The sequence below is a fragment of the Lethenteron reissneri genome, chromosome 52 (assembly GCF_015708825.2).
Source record: "Lethenteron reissneri isolate LAM-NWPU_2019-01 chromosome 52, ASM1570882v1, whole genome shotgun sequence".
NCBI classification, from domain to species: domain Eukaryota; kingdom Metazoa; phylum Chordata; class Hyperoartia; order Petromyzontiformes; family Petromyzontidae; genus Lethenteron; species Lethenteron reissneri.
In genome coordinates, this window is record NC_083830.1 from 7179984 (window position 1) to 7197746 (window position 17763).

The window sequence follows — 17763 nt, forward strand, 5'->3', positions numbered from 1 at the left end:
GCAGTGGGTTGCGCAACTGCGTGCTGCGAAATTTCGTTGCTGTATTGAAGTTGCTCCAGGGGCTGTATTGAAGTTGCTCCAGGGGCTGTATTGAAGTTGCTTCAGGGGCTGTATTGAAGTTGCTCCAGGGGCTGTATTGAAGTTGCCCCAGGGGCTGTATTGAAGTTGCTCCAGGGGCTGTATTGAAGTTGCCCCAGGGGCTATATTGAAGTTGCTCCAGGGGCTGTATTGAAGTTGCTTCAGGGGCTGTATTGAAGTTGCCCAGGGGCTGTATTGAAGTTGCCCCAGGGGCTGTATTGAAGTTGCCCCAGGGGCTATATTGAAGTTGCTCCAGGGGCTGTATTGAAGTTGCCCCAGGGGCTGTATTGAAGTTGCTTCAGGGGCTGTATTGAAGTTGCTCCAGGGGCTGTATTGAAGTTGCCCCAGGGGCTGTATTGAAGTTGCTCCAGGGGCTGTATTGAAGTTGCTTCAGGGGCTGTATTGAAGTTGCTTCAGGGGCTGTATTGAAGTTGCTTCAGGGGCTATATTGAAGTTGCCCCAGGGGCTGTATTGAAGTTGCTTCAGGGGCTGTATTGAAGTTGCTTCAGGGGCTGTATTGAAGTTGCTTCAGGGGCTATATTGAAGTTGCCCCAGGGGCTGTATTGAAGTTGCTTCAGGGGCTGTATTGAAGTTGCCCCAGGGGCTGTATTGAAGTTGCTTCAGGGGCTGTATTGTAGTTGCTCCAGGGGCTGTATTGAAGTTGCTTCAGGGGATATATTGAAGTTGCCCCAGGGGCTGTATTGAAGTTGCTCCAGGGGCTATATTGAAGTTGCTCCAGGGGATATATTGAAGTTGCCCCAGGGGCTGTATTGAAGTTGCTCCAGGGGCTATATTGAAGTTGCTCCAGGGGTTGTATTGAAGTTGCCCCAGGGGCTGTATTGAAGTTGCTCCAGGGGCTATATTGAAGTTGCTCCAGGGGCTATATTGAAGTTGCTCCAGGGGCTGTATTGAAGTTGCCCCAGGGGCTATATTGAAGTTGCTCCAGGGGCTGTATTGAAGTTGCTTCAGGGGCTGTATTGAAGTTGCTCCAGGGGCTGTATTGAAGTTGCCTCAGGGCTATATTGAAGTTGCTCCAGGGGCTGTATTGAAGTTGCTCCAGGGGCTGTATTGAAGTTGCTCCAGGGGCTATATTGAAGTTGCTCCAGGGGCTGTATTGAAGTTGCTCCAGGGGCTGTATTGAAGTTGCTCCAGGGGCTGTATTGAAGTTGCCCCAGGGGCTGTATTGAAGTTGCTCCAGGGGCTGTATTGAAGTTGCTCCAGGGGCTGTATTGAAGTTGCCCCAGGGGCTATATTGAAGTTGCCCCAGGGGCTGTATTGAAGTTGCTCCAGGGGCTGTATTGAAGTTGCTCCAGGGGCTGTATTGAAGTTGCTCCAGGGGCTATATTGAAGTTGCCCAGGGCTGTATTGAAGTTGCCCCAGGGGCTGTATTGAAGTTGCTCCAGGGGCTGTATTGAAGTTGCTACAGGGGCTGTATTGAAGTTGCTTCAGGGGCTGTATTGAAGTTGCTCCAGGGGCTGTATTGAAGTTGCTCCAGGGGCTGTATTGAAGTTGCTCCAGGGGCTATATTGAAGTTGCTCCAGGAGCTATATTGAAGTTGCTCCAGGGGCTATATTGAAGTTGCTCCAGGGGCTATATTGAAGTTGCTTCAGGGGCTATATTGAAGTTGCTCCAGGGGCTATATTGAAGTTGCTTCAGGGGCTATATTGAAGTTGCTTCAGGGGCTGTATTGAAGTTGCTTCAGGGGCTATATTGAAGTTGCTCCAGGGGCTGTATTGAAGTTGCCCCAGGGGCTGTATTGAAGTTGCTCCAGGGGCTGTATTGAAGTTGCTCCAGGGGCTGTATTGAAGTTGCTTCAGGGGCTATATTGAAGTTGCTCCAGGGGCTGTATTGAAGTTGCTTCAGGGGCTGTATTGAAGTTGCTCCAGGGGCTGTATTGAAGTTGCTTCAGGGGCTATATTGAAGTTGCTCCAGGGGCTGTATTGAAGTTGCTCCAGGGGCTGTATTGAAGTTGCTTCAGGGGCTGTATTGAAGTTGCTTCAGGGGCTATATTAAAGTTGCTTCAGGGGCTGTATTGAAGTTGCTCCAGGGGCTGTATTGAAGTTGCTTCAGGGGCTATATTGAAGTTGCTCCAGGGGCTGTATTGAAGTTGCTCCAGGGGCTGTATTGAAGTTGCTTCAGGGGCTGTATTGAAGTTGCTCCAGGGGCTGTATTGAAGTTGCTTCAGGGGCTATATTGAAGTTGCCCCAGGGGCTATATTGAAGTTGCTTCAGGGGCTGTATTGAAGTTGCTCCAGGGGCTATATTGAAGTTGCTCCAGGGGCTGTATTGAAGTTGCTTCAGGGGCTGTATTGAAGTTGCCCCAGGGGCTGTATTGAAGTTGCCCCAGGGGCTGTATTGAAGTTGCCCCAGGGGCTGTATTGAAGTTGCTCCAGGGGCTATATTGAAGTTGCTTCAGGGGCTATATTGAAGTTGCTCCAGGGGCTGTATTGAAGTTGCTTCAGGGGCTGTATTGAAGTTGCTTCAGGGGCTGTATTGAAGTTGCCCCAGGGGCTGTATTGAAGTTGCCCCAGGGGCTATATTGAAGTTGCTTCAGGGGCTGTATTGAAGTTGCTTCAGGGGCTGTATTGAAGTTGCTTCAGGGGCTATATTGAAGTTGCTTCAGGAGCTATATTGAAGTTGCTTCAGGAGCTAAATTGAAGTTGCCCCAGGGGTTGTATTGAAGTTGCTCCAGGGGCAATATTGAAGTTGCTTCAGAGGCAATATTGAAGTTGACCCACAGGCTACATTGAAGTTGCTTCAGCAGCTAAATTCAAGTTGCTCTAGGAGCTATATTCAAGTAGCAGAGTGGAGGCGCCAGCGGTTAGCACCACCGCGCTTGCCATCGAACTTGGACGGCCACGGCTAACGTCAGTGGCGCGTGATGTCTGCTGAAGGAAGGGGGGGAGTGGGGGGGGGGGTGTTGGCCCTCTTTAGCAACCCGCAATAACCGGCGTGGTGAAGTATGGTCAAAACAATAAACGCCAGGCAACTTCCCGGAGCCTCCTCCGTCCTAGCGGGCTTAGCGGTGAATCTCTCCCTCTCTCCCTCTCTCTCCCTCTCTCGTGTGCGTGTGTGGTCTGTGTCATGAGTGCATGCGGGCTGGATATTTTTTTTCTTTCTTTCTTCGTGGGGGTCACTGTTTATGTTCCAAAAGATAAACGTAAACGCGGAGAAATGGTTCATTGCCTGAAACGTCGCCTATTATGCCGTATATATGTTTTCCTTTCAGGGCCACGGTGCTGTTGACCAATGTGTTGAGGTGTGTGTCACTAACACGCAAGAGCAAAGATCACCCGTATAGCCTTCACGGACTTGTGGGGCAAGTGCTGTGCGCGAGTAGCACCTACGAAGATCGGAACGGCGCACGGGCGGGTCCAGCACAACGCCCGACCGCCTTTGTCTCCCCAGTGGCGATGTTTACACACTTGCACGCCAAATACTCATTTGAGGCTGAGTCGACCTAGGGGAGGCCCAGTAGCGGTTCAGATAATCGTCACTTGTGTCGGCGGTGAGAGAAAATCGACCGCGGCACACCGGGTTCGTAACGCAGCGCGCTAACCACTGCACCACCGCTCCCCCCCCCCCACACACATATATATGCAGTAGACACACACACACACGAATACCAAATAGCAACTCTGTGGAGCGGTGGCGTAGTGCGCATAGCGCAATGCGCGATGACCCATGATGATTTCGTGTTCGACGCCACGGCTCACATCATTGGCAGGGAATGATAGTCTCAACACAAACCGGCACTGACCAGAATGGTGAAGTATGGTGAAACAACCTCGTGTAACGTTAAATAATACATATATACACACACACACACACATAGTGCATACATACGGAAACATTCACACACGCACATCCTGTACACACAATGTACATGCAGCACACACACACACATATACACACACACACAGCAGCAGCGAGTACGTAAATAGAGCACGCACACATAAATACACCACGCACACATGCATACACAAGCACAGCTCCCAATTCATCCACGTGCGTACGTACACACGCATACACGCAAACACGCACACCAAAGACCTCCCAGGTAGCCTACGCACGTTGTTGGGGCAAGTGCTGTTAGCGAGCACCTATGAAGGCCGGAACGGCACACGAGGGGGGTGGGTGGCCAGCACCACGCGCGACCGCCTTTGTCTCCCCCAGTGGCGATGTTTGCACACAGCATCGGCTTTCTTAGGTGCTCGCTAACAGCACTTGCCCCAACAGTCCGGTAAGGCTATACGGGGGATCTTTGTTTGTGTGTGTGTTTGCGAGCACCTATTGATTTTTTTGAAGGGCTGCTACTGCGCACGTGGTTGAGGCGTTGAGGCCGTAGTCAATCCCCGGCCGCCTTTGTATCCCCAATGATCTTGCTGCTGTTCGGAGTCGTGGAGATGTTTGGCGAGATGTTAACTACCTCGCCTGGTGTGCAGGAGGTCGTGGGTTCGATCCAAAACCTGATGCCTGCCGTATAATATAATCGGAGTTTGCGTGTCTGGCTCTCTCTCTCCCTGTGGTGAGATGTTAACTACCTCGCCTGGTGTACAGAAGTTCGTGGGTTCAATCCCGACCCTGACGCCTGCTGCTGTATATTTGCAGTCTGCGTGTCTCTCTCGCGTGGATTTTCCTCCGGGTTCCTCCGGTTTTTCCCTCCTCCACATTTAGAATCGACATCACCACGCGTTTATAGGGTTTGTCTGCTTCTCAATTTACACACGACGATGACGATGATGACGATGACGATCAACCCACTTCGTTGAGCTATAAGTTGCGATGACCAGGTCGCTTCTGAAAAAAAAGTTAGGCAGCTCGGTGGGTCTCAGCTGGTGAAATAAAAGGTTTCGTTTCGTTTGCTGGTTGTTCCGTTCGTGTGTCTGAATAAGCTGCGCAATTGGGAACCATCACGCGCACACAGGGAAGATGAGGAATGCGTGGATCAGAGAGCACGCGCAGGTAAAGCCCACTCAGCCACGTGGCTTTTCTTGTCATCGCAACTTATAGCTCAAGGAAGTGGGCTTATCGCCGTCATCACCGTCACCACGTCGACATAAATTGTCGCCAAATACTCTGAACGCGTGGTTCTAGATGCGGAAGGGGACAAAAAAACGGGAGGACCCGGAGAAAAATCCACGCGACCACGGGGAGAGAGAGAAACACACACAGACACACCGCAAACTCCAAATATACAGCAGCAATTTAGATTTGAAGCTGTCATGACTGTAGGGATCCATACTCTTTGGTTATTTCGGTAAAGTCACGTAGGTAGAAAAATAAAATGAAATAAAATATTATATAGATTTGAAGTTTTTGTAACTGCAGGGATCCATACCCTTTGGTTATTTCGGTAAAGTCACGTAGGTATAAAATAAAATAAATTAAATCACGACGTTTCGGGTGCAACACAAGCGTCCGTCATCAGGTGGGACAACCACAGCGAGAAACAATTGCTGATTATACCGACGTGACTTTACCGAAAGAACCAAAGAGTATACTGCAGCAGGCGTCATGGTCAGAATCGAACCCACGACCTCCTGCATACCAGGCGAGGTAGTTAACATCTCCTAGCCACCGTGATGATGAGAGAGAGAGACACGCAAACTCCAAATATACAGCAGCAGGCGTCAAAGTCAGAATCGAACCCATGACCTCCTGCATAACAGGCGAGGTAGTTAACATCTCCTAGCCACCGTGATGATGAGAGAAAGAGAGAGACACGCAAACTCCAAATATACAGCAGCAGGCGTTGAAGTCAGAATCGAACCCACGACCTGCTGTATACCAGACGAGGTAGTTAACATCTCCTAGCCACCGTGATGATGATGAGAGAGAGAGAAAGACACGCAAACTCCAAATATACAGCAGCAGGCGTCAAAGTCGGGATTCAACCCACGACCACCTGCATACCAGGCGAGGTAGTTAACATCTCCTAGCCACCGTGGTTTGAAGAGGATGAGTTGGGGTTGTAGATCCACGGCTAGAAGGGGTGACGGACGGTGGTCAAGGATAGTTACGGAGCGGCAGCCGAAATGGATGATGGAATCTCAGCGAAGGTGACGTCCACCGATGGTGGAGGAGGTGGAGGAGGTGGAGGATAAGATGGAGGAGGAGGTGGTGGAGATGGAAGAGGAGGTGGAGATGGAGGAGGTGGGGGAGGAGATTAATCGTAGAGGATCGTCAAAGTTTGAAGGCGGCGGATCGGGAAGGAGCGAATGGAGGGCCCTCACCCAGCAGTGGATTGAACCTGGCTGATGATGAACACACGGGATGAGCATGTTATCTATTCCAATTGTCATACAATGACAATATGTATTATGTTCCTAGAATATACGATGCGTTGTTACGTACGTTCGGGGTCTCAATGATAACGCATCAACATCGACACAAGTGGCAACAGCATACAAAGACAAAGATCCCCCGTGTAGCCTTCGACGGACCTGTCGGGGCAAGTGCTGTTAGCGAGCAGCACCTGTGAAGGCTACCGGCACGGCGACACGAGAGGCTGGGGTGGCCAGCACCACCACGCCCGGCCCGACCCCTTCGATGTCGACACAACACACAGACACCGGGTTACTCATTTGAGTTTGTAGATTCACACTGTAGACTCGCAAACGCAAATCCACCGTCCGCGCAAACGAATATACTTCCTAGCGCCGATTGTCTCGAGGCCAGAACTACCCTAATCGCTCCCAATACGTCCGATGATCATCGGTGCATGTAACGTGCGAACCGGCCGCCTTTGTCTCTCCACGGTGCCGATTGCTTTTCAGGCACCGCGCCAGGCAAGATACCCTCTTAAGGCCGAGGAGAAACAGCGGAGTGGGGGGGATCGATGGCCGGTTGCGTAATCGCTCGTGTCCCGCTGGTATTAGTTCGGCATCGTCCGGGAATTGAACTCAGGTGTGCTGACCACACGTGATCTCACGCCCGGACAAGCACGCACAGCGAGGGTGTGACGCTATCTTTTTTTGTTACCAACACAAACACACGAGTGTTCATATAAACATATATGTATGCACTGCGCGCACAAATATACGCGTGCGTACAGAGAACCCCGAGATATATACAAAGACAAAGACCCCCCCTCGTGTAGCCAGACCTTCTGTCGGGGCAAGAGCTCTGAGCGAGTAGCAGCTATGAAGGCATACGAGGGGGTGGGTGGGTGGCCAGCACCACGCCCGGCCGCCTTTGTCTCCCCAGTGCTGATGTTCGCACATCGCACCGAGGCTGATTCGACCTCGGGGGAAAGCCCAGGGACCGGCTCAGATAATCTGCGCTGGTGGTGGCCGTGAGCGGGGAATCGAATTCTGGTCGCCGGGTTCGTAGCGCAGCGCGCTAACCGCTACGCTACCGCTCCACACACACACACGCGCGCGCGGGCATACATACACATAGACACGCATCAGTACACACACGCGCGCACACGTGTGCACATTAACGCAAAAGTCCGAGCACATTCATTCCGGTGAGATGCAGATGAAGACCCGGCCACGAGTGATAGCTCAACGCAGTGGCTTATCGACACGTGGAAATTGTATAGCAGCCAAATGTTCTAAACGCGTGGTGATGTCGAGTCCAAATGTGGAGGTTACCAACCGGAGGACCCGGAGAAAAATCTACGCGACCACGAGGAGAGAGAAAGAGAGAGACACGCAAACTCCAAATATGCAAGCAGGCACCGTCAGGGTCGGGATCGAACCCACGACCTCCTGTACACCAGGCGAGGTAGTTAACATCTCCTAGCCACCGTGATGATGATGAGAGAGAGAGACACGCAAACTCCAAATATGCAAGCAGGCACCGTCAGGGTCGGGATCGAACCCACGACCTCCTGTACACCAGGCGAGGTAGTTAACATCTCCTAGCCACCGTGGTGATGATGAGAGAGAGACACGCAAATTCCAAATATGCAGCAGGCGTCAGGGTTTGGATCGAACCCACGACCTCCTGTACACCAGGCGAGGTAGTTAACATCTCCTAGCCACCATGATGATGATGAGAGAGAGACACGCAAATTCCAAATATGCAGCAGGCACCGTCAGGGTCGGGTCGAACCCACGCACTCCTCGCATGTCAGGCGAGCGAGTGGACATCTCCTAGCCACCGTGGCGAGATGTTGACGCCGAAGACGCTGTCTTGGCCTACTCTTCCACCCTGGCTCAGGCATCTTTGGAAGCCGTGGGAGTGCCCCACATTCTACCCCACCACTACCACCTACACACGCGACCTGTCCGATCATATCATAGACCTCTCTGTAGGTGGATTCAGTTGGTTTTTGTTGACACCGCTGCTGGATGGAGAGACGCGAAGGTCGGAGAGAGGAGGAGCGATTCGAGAACCGTGCAGAGTTGTCTCAGATGCCGCGACGGGAGATCGATCCGAGGAGTCGAGCCGGCCACCTATGTGGACTCCGGTGTGAGTACTGACCCTGGAACACACAAGGAGAAGATGATTTAGACGTTCCGAGCGGTGGTCCTTATTCATGAGACATCTGCAAATAAGCCGCCGTGCAGACTTAACAATTTAATTGTTTTCTTCCTAATCAATTATGTTTAAAGCGATCATTTAAATTGAGATTACAACAGTAATCATTTATTTAACGGCGTGACGGCGTGATATATATTCGTAAGACATTAAGCAAAGGAAGGTTGCGTCTAGATTTTACTTAAACTATTTCTTGCACGTGACATTGCTGGCGGTAGGGCCTCCACTCCAGAAGGTGCTTGGCCTACTCTTCCTTAATGCCCAGACAGACGCCTTGGAAGGAGTCTTCTGATTAAAAAAAATAGTTTATTTGAATTAATGTGTATTAAACAAACGTGTGTAATGTATGTCTGCGTTAACATTACAATGTTTTTAGCCTACACACGCTCTGCCGATGAGAATCCAGTAGGTCAAAGCCAGTCTGGAGTTTTGGTTATTTAAATAAATCCCGCTGATATAAATGCTGCTACGGGAAGCCGATTTGACTGATGGATAAACAATGATATATATATATTTTTTAAAATTGATTAAGTGGAAATACAGACTACAATTCTGCGTACATTTGATTTCACATGACACGTGAACGTACGTGCAAATCCACACGCATATATTCTACACATATACTAATATACATACATACATACGCTGCATACAAAATACGAAGATCCCCCGGGTAGCCTTGGACAGGCTTGTTATGGGAAGAACGGTGCTGTCAGCGAGCACCTATTAAGGCAGCCACGGCGCACACCTATGAGTGAGGTTAGTGTGGTCATCACCACGCCCCGACCGCCTTTGTCTCCCCACGGCGCTGATGTTAATAGCAACACCGCACGCACGCAAGCTACAACCGTTAGGCGAAGTCGATTTTTTTGTTTAAAAACCACACACACACATCCTGATAACAACTCGCCACTCACGTTAAGCCGTGGCCCCGGGGAATTGGAACCTCAGCTGGTGTCCGCTGGGGGTGATTCACGGCGCTCACCGCAGCGCCACCGCTCCCTGCGTTGCAGATCGGAAGACGCGACGCGACCCGCGGCTGTAATTCCGTTGCCGCGAAAGTGAAAATTCCCGGCACCTTCCCGAGGTGTCCTCCCGCCGGCGCTGATGATGTTAAAGCGCTGCACCAGGGTACTCATTTAAGGCCGAGGCAACCTAGGGGGGGGGGTGGGGGTGGGTGGGGAAGTCGTGGACAAATTCTGTTCGTCGTGAGCGGCGGCAGGAGGGGGAGGGCAGGGAGTGGAATCTGGGCCGAGGTCGACTCAGCCTCAAATGAGACTCGGAGTCACCGGACATTCAATTGTTGACATGATGGTCACCGTTGTTGACATGATGGTCACCGTTGTTGCGCACGCATCTAAGAAAGGCTCGTCCGAGTCTCTTGATCGTATCTGAGTTTCTACAGCGCATTGAAATATGTGTCGATGTTTCAGGAATCGCGACGCACTGCGACTGTGGTGGTCTCTGAACAGACACCGGCCACGCAGAGCGAGTCACCTCGGCAGCCGCGTGGGTGCAGACTCGGCAGCCACAGGGGGTGGCGACCCCGGGCGTAGCCACTCGACCAAGACGCTGAGCTCGTGAATGAGTAGCTTAGTATACAGCAGAAGCGTGATGATGATGATGATGAGATGTTGATGGGAGAACGTGATGATGATGATGATAGTACGTGATGAGTGATGATGTTGATGGGAGTACGTGATGAGTGATGATAATGATGGGAGTACGTGGTGAGTGATGATGTTGATGGGAGTACGTGTTGGATGATGATGATGAGATGTTGATGGGAGTACGTGATGATGATAGTACGTGATGAGTTATGATGATGGGAGTACGTGGTGAGTGATGATGATGATGATAGTACGTGGTGAGTGATGATAATGATTATGGAAGTACGTGATGAGTTATGATGATGATTGGAGTACATGATGATTTATGATGATCATGATGATGATGATGTTAATGGGAGTACTTGATCAATTATGATGATGATGATGGGAATACGTGATGAGTGATGATGATGATGATTAGAGTACGTGATGAATGATGATGATAACGATGATGATGTTAATGGGAGTACTTTATAAATTATGATGATGATTGGAGAACGTGATGAGTGATGATAATGATGATGATGGTGGAAGTACGTGATGAGTGATGATGATAACGATGATGATGTTAATGGGAGTACTTGATCAATTATGATGATGATGGGAGTAGGTGATGACTGATGATCAGGATGATTGAACGACGTGATGAGTGATGATGATGCGTGAACACAATGACGACGAAAGTGACAATGGGAGTCTCGAGGCAAGTCTACGGGAAGAGTCCTGCCATGTGATGATTGGCACATTCACACTCTTGAGTGAATGTATGTGTGTTCGTGTCTGTGTGTGTGTGTGTGAATACCTGGCGCGGTGTGTAAACATCGCCACGAGGGAGACAAAGGCGGTCGGGTTGTGGTGCTGGCCACCCACCCCCTCGTGTGCAGTTCCGGCCTGCATAGGTGCTGCTCGCTAACAGCACTTGCCCCAACAGTCTGTTAACGGCTATATGGGGGATCTTTGTCTTTTTGTATAAGCGTGTACATATATACATATCGTATGCACGTATCGAATGTGTATACGATATCTATACAGCACCGACACGAGCATTCATACACACACACACACGCTACAAAGACAAAGATCTCCCGTGTGGCCTCTAACAGACTGTTGGGTCAAGTGCTCATCGCGAGCACCTATCATAGACGGTGGGTTTGTATTTACCGAGACACAATGCCCGGCCGTCTTTATCTCCCCAAATGCTGACATTTAAAAACAAAAAAAACGCAATTAGGTACTTATTTAATGCCGAGTCAACCTAGGGGAGGCCCCAGAACTGGTTCAGATAATCACCGCTGGTGTTGGTGGCCGCGAGCGGGAATCGAACTCGTCGCGAAAAGGGACGCTAACCACTGCGCCCACCGCTCACAAAGACAAAGATCCCCCGTATAGCCTTAACAGACTGTTGGGGCAAGTGCTGTTAGCGAGCATCTACGAAGGCCGGCACGGCAGTCGAGGGGGGTGGGTGGCCAACACCACGCCCGACAGCCTTTGTCTCCCCGGTGGCGATATTTACACACCGCACCAGCTACTCATGTTGAGGCTGAGTCGACCTAGGGAAGGCCCAGGACCGGTTAAAATAATCGTCACCGGTGTTGGCCGTGAGCGGGAATCGAACCCGGGTCGCCGGGCTCGTAGCGCAGCGCGCAAACCTCTCCACTACCGCTCCCCGCACACACGCAACACACACGCACACTTACTAAAATAAACATATATCCAGTACATAATACAAAGGTGAAAACAAATCCCCGTCGTAGCCTTTTGCGACAAAAGTGCTGTGGCCGAACCCTTTGCGAAAGCCGGCGCGGCGCACGTGACCGGCTCGCCGTCTTTGTATCTCCAACGCCGACGTTTTCGCGCAGCGCCCCAGGCTCTCGTTTAAGGCCGAGTCCACCCAGCGGAGGGTCCAGGCGGGTCCAGCGATGACTCTTGACACTCGATGTTGGCCGTGGGTCGTCAATCAATACTCAGGCGGCGCTGTGGCTTCGGTGAGCGATGCCAACCACTGCCCCACCGCTCCACAATAACGTAAACATGCATAGACAAAGATCTCCCGTATATCCTTAACAGACTGTTGGGGCAAGTGCTGTTAGTGAGTAGCAGCAGCAGCGCCGCCGCCTATGAAGGACGGCGCGGCACACGAGGGGAAGTGGGTGGACGTCACCACGCCCGGCCGCCTTTGTCTCCCCTGACCGGCGATGTTTTCACGCACCGCACCTGGTGCTTATCTGAGGCTGAGTCGACCTAGGGGGAGGCCCAGCAGCGGTCAAAGACGATCGTCACCGCCGATGTTGGTGGCCGTGAGCGGGAATCGAACTCGGGTCGACGGATTTGGATCGCGGTGGCGCTAACCGCTGCGCCACCGCTCCCCGCAACTTAAGCGTACGCACGCACACACAACAGGCGAACGATCCCTGTCCGTCCTGGATGGGGATTATCGATTGCGTTAGCGGTTCAAGGTAAACAAAACATAGAAAACGACGGTGTTATTCGTGAAATCGTCTCAACGATGATCTGGCTTGAATGAGCTTCGAGGCAATGATTGTTGAGCATTCTCCCGTGAACAGCCCTGTCGAGCTTGTGGTGGAAATTCCACATTATTATGGCTGGGAGGGGGTGGTGGAGGGGGGGGGGTATCTCCATAGTACTGTTGACTTACACACAATTTGGATACTCACTTTATCGACCGCACAGTAATGATGATGATGATGTGCCGAGTCACGTACGCTCCCTCAACTACACCCACCAAAAACAAAACAAAAGTACGGATGATGGATATTTTATCGACCCCGGAGGGATGATGATGATGATGGGCCGAGTCAAACCCCCATGCAACCCAAACAAAATTTGACTTCACAACTTTTACGTTGCAAGCCACTCGCCCGACAGCTGAGCCACTCGGCCGGGACCAGGTCATAAGTTGCCGTTCAGTATTTTAGTTGTTGTTGTTGTGATGATCGTCTGCGTGTGACTATAGTCTTACAAAGTGCGTGGTTTGATAGCAAATACAAACAAACAGCTCACGAGTCGACCCGAGGTGGATCACGGTCGGTCGCGGTATTGTCCCCCCCCCGGTCGATGCGAGTTGATGGTTGATGTCACTCGAGGTCAAATCGGTAGTGAAGGCGACTCGAGTCACTCAACCGCTCACCCACCCAGACCCCTACCCACCTATCCACTCAACCACGCGATCGGCTATCTATCAACTCACCCACCCACCCAACTACCTATCCACCCAACCCACCACTCGATCACCTATCCACTCAACCACGCGATCGGCTATCTATCAACTGACCCACCCACCCAACTACCTATCCACCAAACTCACCACTCGTCCACCTATTCACTCAACCACGCAACCAGCTATCTATCCACCCACCCAGCAACATATTCAGCAAACCATCAAGCCACGCACCCAACCACCCAACTACCCATCCACCCACCCAACTACCCATCCAACCAACCCACCACTCGTTCACCTATCCACTCAACCACGCGAACAGCTATCTATCCACCCACCCAGCAACATGTTCAGCAAACCATCAAGCCACGCACCCAACCACCCAACTACCCATCCACCCAACCCACCACTCGTCCACCTATCCACTCAAACAACCGCTCAGCTACCCACCCACCTACCCAGCCATCCACCCGACCGTCAACCCACGCACCCAACCCACCCAATCCACCAAAAACAAATCCGCTTCGACCATCAATCCCCCCTCCACCAACCCCCCGCCGCAACCCAAATCTACCTCTTTCACCTCTCCAGCGCACCCTCCCAGCCACCCATCATCCATTTAGCGCGCCGTCACCGCCACCCATCTCAACCCCGTGACCACCCATGATCTCTCTCCACACTCCTAACCCCTCCTCCTCCTCCCCACGTCTCCCTCCCCTCCCCTCCGCCGCTCACATCCTCTCCCCCTGCCCCCTGTTCGCGCACAGGCGTCGCAGGCAGCAGCCACGGAGAGGAGCTGCAGCGGCGATTTGTGCGACCGGAGCGAGTCGCTTCGGGGTTGTCGAGCGGTTCGAGTTCGACTCCAGTTCTGATCTCCCTCTCTGTGTCTCTCTGTGTCTCTCGCTCGATCGCTCTCGCTCGCTCGCTCGCTCTTCTGCAGATCCTCCCTCCCTCTCGCCCTTCTCCCCGGGAGAGGAGGTTGACTCGACAGCAGGAGGAGGAGGCTGAAGAGGAGGAGTGGGAGGAAGGGACATGGGTAGACGTGCGGTGGAAAGTTAAGGAGGAGTTATAACGGCTGTCGTCATCATCAACAACAACAACAGCAACAACAGCAACATCGACAAGAACACCATCATCATCATCAACAACAACATCAGCAACAACATCAGCAACATCATCATCGTCGTCGTCGTCGGCTCTGTAGCACAAACCGCGAGTTGCCTGCCTCGGGTGAGTCCGCGTCTGCGCTGGTCGACGTCTCGGGTCCGGATGTAATGCGTGACGGTGGCTCTGCATTACTACGTGACACAGACACACACACCAACACCACACACACACACACACACACACACACACACACCACACAAACCACACACACACACACCAGACCAACACACCACCAACACCACACACACACACACAAACCCCACACACACACACACACACACACACCATACACACACCACACACACCACACAACACACACACAACAACACACAACCACACCATACACACACCCAGACAACACACACACCATCACACCACACACAGACACACACCAAACACCATACACACCACCAACACACAACAAACCACCACACAACACACACAACACACACCCTACACACCCCAACACACCCACACACCATACACACCACACACAACACACATCACACAGACACACACCACGCACAACACAGACACACACAACGCACAACACAGACACACACCACAAACAACATACACACACACACACCACACACACCACACACAAGACAGACACACAACACACACAACACACACACATCACACACCACACACAGACAAACACCACACACACAGCATACACACCACACACCACACACAAGACAGACAACACACACACACACCACGCACATCACATACACCACACACAGAACACACCCCACACGCACACAACACACACACCACACTTACCACACCACGCACAACACACACCACACGCACACAACATACACACACCACACACAACATAGACACACACCACACACAACAGAGACACACAACACAACACAGACACACAACACAGACACACAACACACACCGCACACAACACAACACACACCACACATACACACCACACACAGACAAACGAGCCGCTGTCGGTCACGGGGATGCGGGTTTTCGTGTGTGGGGGGGGGGGGGGGCGTTTGACCATACTTCACCACGATGTTTGAGTTCAACTCGTACGGGCTCGGATGGTTGCTTGAAGGAGCGGAGAGGAGAGTACGTCGGAGGCAGGAGGGGGTTCGATAACTTCGGATCGATAATCGACAACGTCGCCGATATTAGCCCGCAACCGGGGGGGGGGCGGGGTTCGAGTTCGTGAGCGTGGTGCGCTAACCACTGCGCCACCGCTCCTACCACCCACACCCTGACAATTAACACACACACACATTACATTACATACCTGTACACATATTACAGACAGACACGCACTATAAACACGTTGACACGTGTTAGCTACGACAACTTCTCGCCTGCAGAGGCTGTTGGGCGCAAGTGCTGTCAGCGAGCACCTCCGATTAGCACGGGTGGTTACGTACGGTGCGAAAGAAGTTCGAGATACGTACATGTAACAAAGACCCAGACCCCCCCCCCCCCGTATAGCCTTGCTCATGTTGTTAGGGCAAGTGCTGTTAGCGAGCACCTATGAATTATTTAAGCGTACACATATACGCAATATACAAAGACCCCCCCCGTATAGACTGTTGGGGCAAGTGCTATTAGCGAGTAGCACCTACGAAGGCCGGCACGGCACCATGAGGGGGTGGGTTGCCAGCACCACGCCCGGCCGCCTTTGTCTCCCCCAGTGGCGATGTTTTACACACCGCACCAGGTACTCGTTTGAGGCTTGGAGAGGCCCAGGACCGATCCACATTCGTTCAATTGCGAAAACACGCGCCCGGTACAATGTAATTCCAAGTGTATATTATACATATATATACACATACATCCGCTTACTTCATGTGCCTATACTCTTTGGTTCTTTCGGTAAAGTCACGTAGGTGAAAATAAAAAATAAAAATAAAAAATAAATATGAAATAAAAATAACTAAATTAAATCACCACCTGTCGCACAAAAGGGGCCCGGATTCAGAGCACGTTTTGGACGAAGACGTTTCGGACAACGGCCCTTATTCACGAGCTTTCGAAGAAGGACCTTCTTGCACATCTGTCGCGTGCCGATGTTGCTCGTCGTTGCAGCAGAACACCGCCGTGGCCTGTTCCCCTGCGTGTGACGGTCAACGTCGCTCGGCACAGTCGCGGCCTTTCGAACGGCTTCAGTGACTCACTCCGTCTCCTCCCCTCCGTGATAGGGGGTTGGGGTCAATTACTCGGCTCACTAATTAAAACGGGGGGGGGGGGGGGGGGTCTCGTGTTGAACGCCATTCAAAACTCGCGACCGACTCACCGACTCTGAGCCAGAGGTCGCAACCGGGTACCCGATACCCGTACCCTACCCGATACCCGGCTACCCGTATCCGTCCGGGTACGGGTACGGGTAGCCGTTTGCGACCCTGGTGCGGCCGGGTACGGGTACGGGTAGACCGTGAGTCACTTGTTGAGTAGCCGTTTGTCACTCATTTCGGGTAGGGTACGGGTACGGGTAGGGAACGGGTACCCGTACCCGGCCGGGTACGGGTACGGGTACCCATTTGCGACCCTGGTGCGACCGGGTACGGGTAAGGAATCAAAACCCGTTTGCGACCTCTGCTCTGAGCCTGCGAGCGTGGAACCAAAGATGCATCGGATATAATTTAAAAAAAAAAACTTTAATTTGGGGATCATTTCCCCCCATTGTATTTTCCTTCACCGATTTACCGACGCGTCTATTGGTGTCGCACGGCAGAGGCTCGGCTCCGTTCGTGCGAAATGTTCAAGTCGCCAAGCCCCCATGCGTCTAGAACGGCTTTCGAGAGTCTGCGGCGAGAGTCAAAAGCCACGAGCCTCCAATTCGTCTGTCCTCCACGCATCAGGAGCGGTGGCGCAGCGGTTAGCGCACTTGCGCGTTACGACGTCACCACTGGAAAGACAAAGGCGGCCGGTTCTGGGCAAACCACGCGTGCCGCGTCCGACTTCGTAGGTGCTACTCGCTAACGGCACTTGCCCCAATAGTCCGTCGCAGGCTACACGGGGGAGCTTTGTCTTGGGTTAGTATTGTGCAATCCATTTACGCGTGTGGAGGCACGCATAGTCAATGCAATGTTAAATTGTGTGTAATCAGTTACGCGTTAATATCGTGCCAATTAACTCCGACTGTTTAGTTTTCTTTATTCTATATTTTTACGTGAAACATACACATATGTACATAATGTGAAACTGGGGTTTGTTATATATATATACTGATGCAGTGGTGCACAAA

The 17763-nt window shown here is 51.9% G+C and overlaps 1 protein-coding gene across 4 annotated transcripts in view; it reads left to right on the plus strand.

The window, feature by feature from the left end:
* The window catches only part of LOC133355812 (forkhead box protein F1-A-like), a 98734-nt gene that overhangs the window by 26649 nt on the left and 54322 nt on the right, over window positions 1–17763 (plus strand). For 3 of the 4 annotated variants that reach the window (XM_061573202.1, XM_061573204.1, XM_061573205.1), the window contains exon 1: window positions 14116–14588. The exons of the other annotated variant lie outside the window; for it this stretch is intronic. The gene's annotated coding sequence lies outside the window, so the exon portion shown is untranslated. Of the gene's footprint in view, window positions 1–14115; window positions 14589–17763 lie in introns of those variants that run through there. 4 annotated transcript variants of the gene reach the window in all.